The 14,176-nt window shown below is 37.4% G+C and overlaps 1 protein-coding gene across 7 annotated transcripts in view; it reads left to right on the forward strand.

The window, feature by feature from the left end:
• The window catches only part of TBL1XR1 (TBL1X/Y related 1), a 179,530-nt gene that overhangs the window by 73,727 nt on the left and 91,627 nt on the right, over positions 1–14,176 (forward strand). The window lies entirely within an intron of this gene.

The raw sequence follows: 14,176 nt of genomic DNA on the forward strand, positions 1-14,176 counted from the left end.
TAAGAGGTGAAAGCAAGAAGTAAAAATGATATGTATGAGATAGTGATATGGTTTCATAGTGGCACAGATAAACCTAGAAGATTTGAAAATGCACACACAGCTTCATTATAGTAAACACATAAGGCACATCTGTATTCTTTTGGATTTTATTTCCTCCAGTTTTAGAATGCCAGTAGAGCGAATTAGTCTACCTTCCTGTCTATCTTTCCAGGATTTTGGGGTTAGAAACTGATAATGAAAGGAGTCCCTGCCTGTTGTAAGCCTTCCAGTTTCTTTGATAAGTCTGTCCAGTTTATGTCTGTAGCACAATGAAGGGGAAAAAATAGCAAATCTTAGACCATTCTCAGTGATTCACTTTCAGCTGTCGATAATTCTTTTTATGTAGTTCTCCTTTGTGTTACCAGTTCCTCTGATCTGGTCTGCAGTGATCAACAGGATCAAAATCAAACCATAGACCCTAAAAAGCCAAACCTGGAAATGCCTTTTAAGAGCAGCCTTTATATTTTAAAATTTGCATCTTTATTTGTAACAGAGTGGTACTGTATTGAAATAGTTTTCAATGGTTTACTACGGTGTTATAGTTCACTAGTGTGTTTGGGTAATACAGTATTTCAGAGCAAAGTGTGGTTGTTTAATAAGTGCTCATAGTTCTTATTTTTTACCTTTGAAACAAAAATTATACTTCCAGGATCCTTAATTTCACATATGGTTTGCATTAGACTAACATTTGTCTTCGTTCTTCATGAAATTGATTTTGTGAATGAGTGAATAACATGTCAGTGATGTTATTGTCATAGTTTTTTGGTACCTGTGCAGGTGAAGTTTTTAATCACTAGCACTCCTTTGTGAGAAGGGTATATTTGATCGTATTTGTTATGCTTTGTTCTAGGGCATTTTTCAAGCTATGTATTGTCTATTGAAAGGAGATAGGCATATCAAACAAGTATCCACAATGGTGGTAGAACTTAGGTGGGTGATCTAAAGTTTAGCTGGAGGATATATCTCATCCTAAGTCATGAAGATGTGGGAGGTTTGGGGAACTGAAAACACGTTTGTGAAATAACACCCTAGAGATAGAAAGTAGTGGTGTTTGATGATTGGATAAGCTATAGGAGATGAGGGAGCAGAAGGAGCCATATTTCTTGCTTGAGTGAGAGGATAGAGCCATACTAGAGAATATGAGAAGAGGAACAAGTTTGGGGTAGGAGATGAATGAAGTTTATATAGTGGCTCAGACTGTAAGGAGTCCACCTGTTGTAATGCAGGAAACCCAGGTTAGATCCCTGGGTCGGGAAGATCCCCTGGAGAAGGGAATGGCTATCCACTGCAGTACTCTTACCTGGAGAATTCCATGGACGGAGGAGCCTGACAGGCTACAGTCGGTTGGGTTACATAGAGTCAGACATGACTGAACGGCTAAAACTTTAACTTCTTTTCTGTAGTTAAGTTTGCAATGCTTTGGGGACATCTAGGAGAGAATGATGTCCAGTTGGCTTTAAGTAACTGAAAGTACTATTTTAAACAAATATAAAAAAAAATAGGAAAGAAGTTGCTTTCTTTTTTTATCCCATTGTCCCCAGTGAAAGGAATTCCATCAGAGTCATTGCCTCAGTGAAAAATGGCTGCTGCTTCAGGAGGCATCTTGTTAAATAATACAGCAGGAGGAAATGCTGCATCTGTTGTTTGTTTTCAGGAAAGCGGTGCTTCCCTAGCCACCTCCCTTGCCTTGATGGCTGCCCTCCCCAACCCCTGTTTTTTTTACATGGCATTTGAAGAACTAGTTAGTTGTACAAAATACTCTAGGTCAAAAGTATTTGGAAAATTGGGTAGGTGTGGCTGGCAAAAAAGTTGTATTTATTCATGAGTGTACTTATACTGTCCCCTGGTGGGGGTACCATATTGTATTGATGCCATCCTACCTACAGCAGTAAGAGTATGGATTTCTTCCCCTTAAGTAAAGTGATACTCTCATTACAAATTCTTTGTTATGTTGGAATAACAAAACTCTTTGGAAGCAAAGGCTTTGAAAAAGGACTTGAGAGACCTAGAGAGGAAGTTGATAAGAGACCCAGCACCTGATGTTCCTTATTCTTCCTCTTATTAGTGTTGTTCTTGGTCTAATAATTCCTTTGAGCCCCAGTTAGCTTGTTTCTTAAACAGAGATAGTAATACCTACTGTACAAGCTTGTTTTGAGATTTAAATGATACTGAGTATGCAAGCAATGCAGAACTTAATATTTATTTTGTTACTTCTAGTAAGAAATACTGAACCTCTGGACCTCAAGTTTGTGAACTACATTGCTTTGCTTTAACCTTCATATCATCAAAACAAGCATTCTGTGCTATTAATAAGGTATTTTTTAATTTAAAATTTTAAATTAAAAAAAAATTGGGAGGCTGCATCTCGTGGGCAGCTTATGGAATCTTAGTTCCCTGTCTGGGCTCATGGCAGTGAAAGTGCCGAGTCGTAACCACTGGACCGCCAGGGAATTCCCTATAAGATATTTTTTTAGCTTGTTAGTTAGTTTTAATATCTGTGTTGCCTTTATTTCTTAGAACTCAGAAGGTATTTCCTTCTTTCCTTTGAGAGTCTGTATTTCAGTGAGCCTAGTTTATTTTTTTTTAAGACTCCACACAATTTCACAGTTCAACCCAGTCATTGCTTGTATAGAAGGTGAATTAGTCCCATAGAAGCTTAAGTTACAGGCCCAAGACCATTGACATCCTAGAGGCAGAGTAGGGGTAAGGACCCAAGTGTGTTGTGAGGAAAAGGTTCACCAAACCTTTCTCTTTCTGTGGATAAATGACCTTGGTTTAATTTTCAACTGTGTTTCATGTGGCACATAAAGGCAGAATGTCAGCGGTATTACCAGTGTGGGGTCTGGCAAAATGGTCCCTGATTTGTGAGTTGCATCTGGAGTGGGAGTGACTACCTGGTAGGGGGAAGTGGTACATTCTTCTAACTGAGTGTGCCCCTTGATGGGTTGGGTCCCCTGGAAGCTATACCCATGAGACCCTTAAAAGAGGATGTTGGTTCCAGCTTAAGGTTTCCAAGCCAGGGTGGCTTCCACAGCCTCCTGTGAGTCTTGTACCCTTGTACCTGAGCAGTCATGTGGTGGTGGTTAGGAGGAAGTGCAAAGACAGCAGCTCCTGGAGTGCACGTTCTGCTGACACATCTGGCCTGCTGCTACCCTGATGGGCTTTCCGGTCCTGTAGACTTTGAGTGAACAGGTTACAGCTGTGGTCTGCTTAGGTCTTATGATTTCCTCTCGTCTGAATCATCAGGGTAGTTCTTTTCATCTGATTGGTTAGCCTTGACTTGAGATCAAAAGGCCGTAGAACAATCACACACAACAGATTTTCATCCTCTTTGGTTTTCCTCAAAATATTCTTCAAACAATTTCTGGCTTATTTCCCATCTTCTGAGGAAGAGGTGAGATTTTGTTGCCATAGTCTGACCTCCACAAATCTTGCCACCACTACCACCCTCATCCTTGAGATCTAGAATTATGTTTTAGAAATGACAGTAGGTACAAGTTATAGAGATAACTCTGATTTTTTCCAGGATTTTATAGCTGAGTTTATTGTTGCACTAATAAAGAATATGGAACACGGTGGGAGGAAGGCTAATAAGACCAGAGACCCTTAGTCATTTGAGTACATGTTGGTCTATATCCATAGTTGTGTTTAGTTCTTTTTAACTAAAATATTTTAAGGTGATAATGGGTAGTTAAGTGTGTGTAGTGCTAGGCACAATATAAGCATTTGGTGGATATTAAAAAATTGAGTCTATTATCTAAACTGTAGTAGGATTTAAGTGATCAGGCATTCCATTTCAGTGGCCTTTTTTCGTTTTTTAGTATCTGGTGTCTTGAGAAAGTTTGAAGTTCTTTGATATTAACTTTGTAAGAATGCTTGTATGAAAAACAGTTTGAATGAACAGACTCTGGGCAACAATTATGACAGTTCTCTTTTGCATTTGATGACTTCTGTGATGGCTTTCATAATATTATATATAATGCTAAATATTTACGTAAACCTGTCATTTGTGACACCTAGTATCTATCCTAGGAATTAGAGCTTCATAATACATAGTAAATGTAGGTAAGAACAGATATTTCAGACAGAGAAAAAAATTAGAGTAATTGAAACATGAAGGTCACTTATAGTTTGTGGATATGAGTTTCTCTTTCTAACACTAAGCTGACAACATCAAGATAAGACACATCTTCATATGTGATTTTCCGAATACAGAGTAGCTTCCTGAGTATCTCACTGGCTCTCAATTGAAATACAAGCCAGTTCTGGCTGGCCTACTTCTGCTGCATTGTGGACGTCAGCGCCTCCCTTCCCTGTGAAAAGTCCTGATTTTTCTTACCCTACTTGCATTTTTTTCAGTTTTCTTTTTAAAAAAATTTTTTTGTTGTTTTCTTGCTTTTTAATTTATTTTATTTGCTTTTTATTTGCCGCACCACGGCATGCGAGATCTTAGTTCCCCAACTGAGGGTTGAACGTGTTCCCTCTGAAGTGGGAGGGCAGATTTTTAACCCTTGGACCACCAAGGAATTCCCTTTTTCATTTTTTGTAGCATTTATCACCTTTTACATAACACTTGATTTTAAATTCTGCTGGAATTTGAACTTTGTGAGGGCAAGGATTTTTATTTATTGACGTACGTTAGTGGGTTTTGTTCCACTATTGGTCAGAGGCTAACTTTTAACATAAACAATATGTAGTAGAGAGATTAATAAAACTTTTCTTCCCCTTCTTTCTCCCGGCCCCTCTTCATTTTTTCACAGTTCTGTTGTCTATTGCAGGATACATCTCATCTTAACAACCAGTTAAAAGCAAGCAAACAAACAAAAAAACCCCAGAAAGCAAACTACCATTTAACTTGGGTTCAGGGATGAACATGGACTTTAAATCGCATTGCATCCTGGTCTCCTGAAGGAGCATCAGGCTTTCATCTTAATTTGCATTTTCTTGGGTAATTAATGTTTCACTGATGGAGAGAGTACATTTATTGCCTTCAGATCCTTTGCTGTTGATGGAGTTTTTAGTTGCTTTGATATTAGAGAAGTGGGAGAAGATAAGAAAATTGATACTTGTTTTAAATATTATTCTGTTTGTGGATAGTTTTATGAACTTGTTTTTCAAAAGATAATTGCAGTTTACTTCCCCCCCCAGATTTATATGTGAATTATGATTTAAAATTGTTAGAAAATATGAAAACATCCTTTGCAGTAACTGTTTAATTCACATTATAGAAGTGATTTTTGGTGTTCAGTTGTCACTAACCATGTTAGAAAACTAAAATACAATATCATTTTCTCTTAATTAAAAATATGCAAAATAACCCTCATTTCTCCTCGCCCACTACTTGGTGAACATGAGCTAGTATTGGCGAAACTTATGGTCAAGATGTTTTCTTGATCCATTGGCTCTGGCCAAGAGAGTTCATTTCCAGGACCATTTTGCCATTTCTATGCCTTCATTGTTCCTTCTCGTTTGACTTTTTTTTTTTTAAATACTTCCCATTGCTATTTTTATAATCTCATGGTAAGTCATAAAAGTCAACAGTTTTTTATTTTTTTTTTAACTTAGAACCTAAATTTTTAATCTTTGAATATGAGACTGTTCTTGCTCAGCATTCAAATGATATTTTGATGAATTTGTGGGGGAGAAAGTGGTCTCCCTCTCCTATTCCTCCGCCATCTTAGGACCGCCCCTCTAGACTGTTCTTAACTGTAAATACTAACTATTCTTTTGAACTCTGTAAGCAGTTACAAGTAGCTGATATTTATTGGTATTATTTCTGTGTGAAACATAAACATCTTTAAGGGTTTAATAGGATTAATTGTTTTTAAATCATAGTGTTGCTTTTTTCCCTTATAGTAACCCAAGCTCTGTGTTCATACTTGGTATAAAGCTATCCATCTCTGCAGAGTGTAGCCTTGTAGAATAACCCCATTCTGCAGATGAGGACACTGAAGATTTGCTCATGATTGTTTGGGTATGATGTGAAAGACTTGTGTTTTTAAGGAGCAAGAGTAGAAATCTTGTGTTCTTTCCTTTCTGCCTCCACTGCCTTTCAGGTCTGAAGATGTCAGAGAAATACTGGAGTTTTAGTACTCTTCCTTTCTAATTGAACTTCATTACTATGTATAGTTCCATATAAGATAGGTTTGAATGCCTTGGAAAATTTCCTTCCTATAGAATGGTTACATAATTTTAGTGGAGAATACTTGAATAATTTATTTTTGCTTGGTCTGTTACTTTTTTGATTACAAAGTGTTTTAAAAATTTTGTTTAACCTACAAGTGTTATGCTCTGTCCTCAATTGGTAGAGGTTTGGCTGGTCTTGGGCATTATTACTTCAGGGCCCCAAAGTGTTGTCTGTAGCCTTTTTTGTTGTTGTATATTTTGAGTAAAGTTTTAGTGTAAACAGAAATATAGTCATTCATTTCTGTATTGTCTGTGGCAGCTTTGCATTGTAATAGGAGTTGAGTGGTTGTGATAGAGACTATGTGGCCTGCAAAACTAAAAATACTTTCTGGCCATAGTGTCAGCCTCTATACCATTGCATGACAACAATTGCAAAGTCAGATGGAGCCCTGTATTCATGTAATCTCCACTGGTGCTCTATTGTAATTTGGGTGGTGGGTAGGGAGAGGAGAAATGTTTTGTATTGAACTAAATATATTGAATTACAAAAGAAAGGTGGTCTTCTTTCTTTTCTTGATCCTTCCATTGAGAGTGAATGTGTGTGGAAGAGTATGTCTTTGTGTCCCTCTTCCTATGTCTGTGTGTCCAGAGTGGAATAGGCAGATAACACAGTGTGTTTGCTGGTTTAAATGTTTTAAGTTTGGTGAAGTTGAAAGCAGTTTGGTAAACCAACATCAGATGAGAATTAGGCATTTTTTTGAATTATGAATATGTAATTTATAATATTCAAGAGTCGGACACAACTTAGCGACTGACTAAACCACCACCAATTTATAAAATACTCAGAATGAATTATGTTAAAAAGATAGGACAACCTTGAATTCTTAAAGAGGTGTATTTGTGACTGCCATTCTGATAGAAACATGGTAGTTGAATGAGCAATCTGTTTTAGCTTACTGAAGACAAAACATTTGTTGGTCCGGTCTAGATTGTACCAATTTTAAAAATACAAAGTCAAGCAATGAGTTCTTAAGCTTTTCCGTATGTGAGGAAATACTCTTAAGACACAAGAGTAACTCTTCTGAGTCTTTGTGACAGAAATGTAGTATTTTAAATTTCTGAACCTAACATCTAATTAAATGTAAATATATTTTTTCTTTTTGTGTCTAGAGTACTTCAGAATGACAATTTTCATTTTGGTAATTATCTGCTGGCATGTTCTTAATTTTTAAAAAAGTTAAGCATTTTCCTTTCTATTACAAACTGGAAGTTAAAGACTTGGTTTTGGAGTGTGATTGAGAGGCTCTGCTTCACTGAGTATTCATTATCACTCTGTGTGGTCACATTGGTCAAGGTAAATGTCATGTTCATGTGAACTTTTGTCCACGATTACTCTCTTGTGTGTGTGCATATATATAAAGCTCTTGTATCAGCTCACAGAAGACAGAGCTGGACTCTACAGCCTATAGCACACAGCACAGCAGAGTATGAATGGACAGTTGGTGTCTTGCACAGAAGTTCACAGCCAAGGGGACAAGTGGGTGCTGACATTCAGGCCACACTCAGCCAAGGCATTTCCCTGATATTGGGACTGTCTTCTTCTCAGAGGAAAGGCCTCCTTTTTACTTACATGTATTCTTTTAAATGATTTGAATTCTGTGCCAGGCACTCTTTAGCAGTTTGTAAATATTACGGTACTCAACTCTGATTACGGTTTATATTACAGGTGATGAGGACACTGAGGCACTGAGAGGTTAAGTACCTTGTCTTGGGTCGTCTGGCTGTAGTTTCTGAGCTGTGTGTTTCCACAGTTAGGCTCTTCACCCTCAGTACTGTAATATGGCTTCTCTTTTTATCTAATTTGTCCTTCTGGAGTCTAATTTGTGCAAAGATGCCACAGAGGTTATTGGTGGTCCTGATAGCATACTTGAAGGCTGAGCTGAAAGGAATTTGGCAGGACATGCTTAAAACACCTTATCATATTCCACTATAGTAATTTCCACATTGAGTGATAATCCAGATTTTGTTTAAAAGGTATGAATGTACCTCTTTAAAGCAGTAATTCCTGTTTTGTGGTCTGTGTCTTTTTTCTCTCTGAGATGTCCTCATTATTATTGTCCTTGCTTTTCTAATTCATTTTTGGGGAGAAGAATTGAGTTTATCATTCATCTTTTGTTTCTTTTGTTAATCTTAAAATCAAATTAATAAAACTTCTACTCAATATGGTATGTTTCCCACTTTTGTTCTTAAAATGAGAGAAGGACTCATTTTGCAGTGCTAATATTATTGAAAGATGTGATCCCTCTGTGCCTGCTCCCTCCCCCTCCCCGCATAGATGAATAATTTGTCTAGTTAGGTTCCCCATCCTGCCCTTTCCTGCCACACAGTCCAGTGGTCCTCAGCGCCCATTGGAATCACCTGTAGGAGCTTTTAAATTCAACAGATGTGCAGATTCTATCCTAGACCAATTAAATCCAAGTGAAGGACCCTCTGTGTCCCAAGTTAGAATCTGGAAAGGTATTTTTGTGGACAGAGTTAATCCAAGACCCGACATCCCTGGCAGAGCTGTTTCATTTCTGCTGGGAATGGATTGTTCAGCAGAATGATTTTTGTGTTGTCTAGCCTAATTACCTATTCAGATTCTTTGGCATCTTGAATCAAATATTCACCCCTTGGGAAGAGTAAGAAATCTAATAAGATCTAGGAATTGTCAGTTTTTCTGACTCGTTCCGTGTCACACACCGTGTGGTTTTAGGCAAATAGGGAAAGTTTAATTTTTTTTCAGTGTCATTATTTCTTAGATCCTTACACTATTTTATTGTCTCCATTTACCTTTTACTTGTTTCTTCCCCTTAAACTATTTTTTAAAAAACGATTTAGCTGCTATCAGCTTTTTTAAAGAAAACAATGTCAAATCTGTCATATTTCTAAGACATCCTAAGTTACAGATGCACCATTAATTTAGTGACTTTTTTTTTTAAGGAAAATAAATTTGTTAACAGTTACATAATGTTGATGTACTCAGTTTTAAAAAAAGTAATGGGCAATAATACATTTTTGTATCACCTCTCTATCATCAGAGCTTAAATTTGATTCTGAGCCTTTTCTCATATTCAGATTCTCTACATTGAAAGTTAGTGGACTGAAAGCTTTTGATGAGTGGATGTTAGTGCCTAAAAATAAACTTTACTTTTAATAACACTGGGAACTGCCCAAACCAAACTTTAATTTAAAAATCTCTGTGGCTTAGTATGAATCTATTGTTTTTATTGTCTTTAAATGGATTGCTTACTTCCTGACAGGCAAATTTTGGGGCCCTTGAGTCTTTTTGTTTTCCACCCAATAGTGGGTTTTTTTTTATATAAATGTAATATAAAATTGAACCACATATGATACTGCCAGTGAAACTAATCTAACTGAAGTTAATAGTTGAATGGCTAGACACCAGTGCATGTTTATATTTTTCTTTGCGTTTGTGTTCCTGCATATTTCTTATTTTTAGAAAATTTGGGATCATAATAAAATTCATTTCCCCTAAATCACTGAAATAACAAAGCGAAGTGGAAATCAGAGGCAGTGATGGGTACGTTGTATTTGGCCTAACTGCTCTGCCTGTGGGCCTGATCTCAGGGTCAGTTTTCTTAAGATAATCCTCTATCACAGCTCCTTCCCCCTTTTCACTAACTTCCTCTTTTGGCTGCCCAGCTTATATCTGTGTGTGGTTCCCTGAGAAATGAGAATAGGGTGAGGAGACCGAGGGACATGATGCTTTGCTTTGATGAATGTATAGTGTGTTATTTGAGATTGCCATGTTGAAGAAGGCAGCTAACATAAGTCATTTTGTGTGAAATGGATCAGTGTAATTGAGAAGATTAAGTTGAAACTCTTTGATTTACAAATATATTCCTTTCTTAAAAGTTCTAGTTGGAGGTAATCACCATTATTTATTGTGCTTTCAGTCTTGTGCTAAGCAGTTTAATTTGAACTTCATCTGTGACTTTTCTGTTGTCCAGAAGTTCATTTAACAAAAATCTTTCTAAGAAGATTGATTATGGTAGGATTGATAAATTTTTGTCTTAATTCTTGAGATAATTTCCCTGCAGTTCTCCAAATTTAAAAAATTCATTTGTAACTTTTATTTCTTAAAGGTACCAGCTACTCATTCTTGCCTTCGTTACTAGTTACTGATTTCTAGATTAGATTATGTCACTGCTATGAATTATAAGCAAAAAAAAAATTTTTTTTTACATTTTTTAGGGAGAAGGTTCATAATCCATTAGCTTTTAAAAGAGATTTATAAATCAAAGAAATTTGCCTCGAGAGATTGCAGGGTAGTATGTTTGAAAATCAGTCAAAATACACTGTTACGCTGTTTTTTTATAGGATTTTTCATCTTAAAAAAAGCCTGATTATTTATGTCTGCTGAATTAGCAGTGTCTGTTTCTATACTGAAAGCTTATTCTAAGATTAATACTTCATTTATTTTAGGTAAAATGTTCTGAAATTTATAGATTCTAAAAGCACAGCTTTTTGTTTATAGACGAAATTAAAGCCTGCAAACATTTATTTTATCACAAGAAGTGAAGCACATGGGTTTAGTTTATGTAGTACACTAAGTAGTTCATAGTGTCACAGATTTTATGATGTGGCTTATCGTAGTTTTTTTATTTTAATGGCAAAAGATCAACCTTTATTGGCTTTCTTGGAAGTGATACTAAAATTATTGGTATAGCCAGGCTCTCCTAAGTATTAAAAACAAAGCAAAACTCCCTGTTGAATTTTTCCTTGCCATTGTGATTTGTGTTGTAATTCAGTTCTACTGTGTTTTATTCTCAAATATGTATGTACCTATTCCTGCACATATAGATGCTATGTAACTTTATCATCATGTGTATCCCACAAACTGTATGCTCAAGGCATTGTTCTTAGTTCTGTGGTGGGATAGCAAGATGAGCAGCTCAGTCCCTGGCCTGGGGAAGCCTGATAGGGGAGGCATGGGGAGACCATGAGGCAATTCAGAGTTGTGGTAAGGGAGACATGCACTTCTCTCAAGTAGTAAGTGAGTAATCAAGGGAGGAAGCTGATTTGGGCTGAAACTTGAAAGAAGAGATGGGCTAGGTTTGTGGGCAAAACCACAGGAGAAGGACATTTCTGCCAAAGGAATGGGCAGTGTCATGGCAGCCAAAGAGTACTGAGAGCAGGGAGGGTGATCTGTTGCAGCAAGAGTAGAGGAGGTTGAGCAAGTGAGATTGTAAAGGCAGGTGTTTCGGATACATAATGGTTTTGGGTTTTTTGGCCAGTTGAATTGCTTTAGTACAGGTGGTTTTAATATATATTTATCCTATTGGATTATCTTAAGTCACCTTTGTTGTTGTTCAGCTCCTCAGTCGTGTCTAACTCTTTTTTCAGCCCCATGGACTCCAGCACACTAGGCTTCCCTGTCCGTCACTGTCTCCTGGAGTTTGCTCAAACTCATGTCTGTTGAGTTGATGATGGCATCTAACCATCTCATCCTCTGTCACCCCCTTCTCCTCCTGCCTTCAATCTTTCCCAGCATCGGGTTCTTTTCCAGTGAGTTGGCTCTTCACAGCAGATGGCCAAAGTATTGGAGCTTCAGGTTTGAGCATCAGTCCTTGCAATGAATATTCAGTGTTGATTTCCCTCAGGATTGACTGGGTTTATCTCCAAGGGACTCTAAAGAGTCTTGGCCAGTACCACAATTTGAAAGCATCAATGAAAGGATGCTTGCTACTCAGAAGGAAAGCTATGACAAACCTAGACAATGTATTAAAAAGCAGAGACATCACTTTGCCGACAAAGGTCCATCTAGCCAAACTATGTAGTCATGTACAGATGTGAGAGTTGGACCATAAAGAAGACTGAACACTGGAGAACTGATGCTTTCAAAATGAATCGACCAGGACAATATTAATGCAGAAACCAAAATATAGCCCTATGTATAATTTTTAAAAATTTCTGGAAATTCCCTGGTGGTCCAGTGGTTAGGACTCTGTGGCTTCCACTGCAAGGGGCATAGGTTGGACCCCTGGTTGTTAATACACCATTTTCCGTAGATTTATTTACCCTTCAACTCCTAGAATCAGATATTTAACTCCTTCAGTATTAAATCACCCTTGTGGGCTTTTCCCATGAGGAGCTGTCACCTGATAAAAGCTAAATGAATGAATGAAGAAAAGAAGGGAAGAGAAAATATATTTAGAGAAAACTGAGATTAGAGACCTCTGTGAGAGTGATGACAGGACTCACCACAAAAAAATTAAGAGGAGAGAACCAGGGAGGGGGAAGTAAAGACTAGCAACAGGAATAATCTGATTTACTATTTCCCAAAGGTACATGTGTGTAAGTTTGTGTGTGTTGGGTGTGTACACATCCTAGTAGTGAAAGCTCTCCATTGAAGTACAGTGTTTAGTTACTCCATATATGCTCATTTTAGATTTTAAAAATTAAATGTTGAAATGTTTTTAATATTTGATACTGCGGTTCATTTGGCTGTGGTATCAGAGAGTCATGTATAACATATGGTCCATAATGGTGTTCAAAGGGTTGGAGTTCTGCAGAGCGACAGTGGCACGCCCATTCACTCATTCTGTTTCTGAAAATTGCCATGTATGGGGGCTTATTACTATAAGTTTACTTGTGTTTGATTATATAGATTTGTGGATTATATTATTCAGTTTTAACCAAACCCCATAAAATAGACCAATAATGTGAAGATTCCTACAAAGAAACAGAATATCAGAAACATGAACAAGAATAGGAAACAAGAAAATGGTAGGGCAGGTACTTAAACAGTTAGAATAAGCTTTCCAGCTTCCCTGATCTAATCATTTTAGAAGGTGGATGAAAAAATCAGAGATTCTCAAGAAACACATTTGACATATAGTACTGATTTCACTGTTAGTACTGATGAACTTTACTGTTAAGGATCTAGAATGTTGTATGAAGTTCAGTAGCATATATTAGTTATTTATAAATAACTAGAATGGAGAAGGCGATGGCACCCCACTCCAGTACTCTTGCCTGGAAAATCCCATGGACGGAGGACCCTGGTGGGCTGCAGTCCATGGGGTCGCGAAGAGTCGGAGACGACTGAGCGATTTCACTTTCACTTTTCACTTTCATGCATTGGAGAAAGAAATGGCAACTCAGTCCAGTGTTCTTGCCTGGAGAATCCCAGGGACGGGGGAGCCTGGTGGGCTGCCGTCTATGGGGTCACACAGAGTCAGACACGACTGAAGTGACTTAGCAGCAGCAGCAGAATGAATGTATGCCAGTCTACATAGCTTAGAGCTCAAAAATTCACAAAAACTTGTATAGTAAAATAATTGATGTCCATAATAAATGACACTGAGGTAGACAGAACCTAGCAGTAATCTAGTTTTTGTTTGGATTCAATCACGATGTCTATAGAACATTTTCCCCAGTAGGTGTTAGTAAAGATCTACTGAATAGCTCAGTGTTTTGTGCCAGAAAGCCTTGAGGCTCACTTAGCTGTCTTGAAGCACAAGAAGCCGGTGAAATATCATATGTTGATATAACCGTTTATAATTTCACTTATAAATGTGTGGTGTGTTTAATAAATATTATTTTAATTCCTAGATCTTCTTACAGCTCAGCTACGTGAAAAGTTGTATAATAGCACTGAAGTTATTTAGTGTGGCCTTGGTAATCAGCAGAATGAGGGTTTCAGTCAATTGAAGATAAAATCAGAGAGGAGCACATTTCAAGGGATTGCATTTTTTCTGCAATATTTGGTGTATTTGCCAGGTTATTATCTTTTTAGTGTTACTGGCTTAACACTTTTTGGCGTATGAAGAAAATCTCTTGCATGCCTTCATGTGGCATCAGCTTGTACTCTTATAGAAAGGTGCACTCTGCTTGCCCACGGTGGGAACCGCACTGGTCAGTGTCCCACCCGAAAGCCGCCACTCTGAAAGGGTGTGTGAAAAACCACTGTGTATTTGCAGAAAATGGACTTGAAAAATAATGT

Source organism: Bubalus kerabau, chromosome 2 (assembly GCF_029407905.1).
Source record: "Bubalus kerabau isolate K-KA32 ecotype Philippines breed swamp buffalo chromosome 2, PCC_UOA_SB_1v2, whole genome shotgun sequence".
NCBI classification, from domain to species: domain Eukaryota; kingdom Metazoa; phylum Chordata; class Mammalia; order Artiodactyla; family Bovidae; genus Bubalus; species Bubalus kerabau.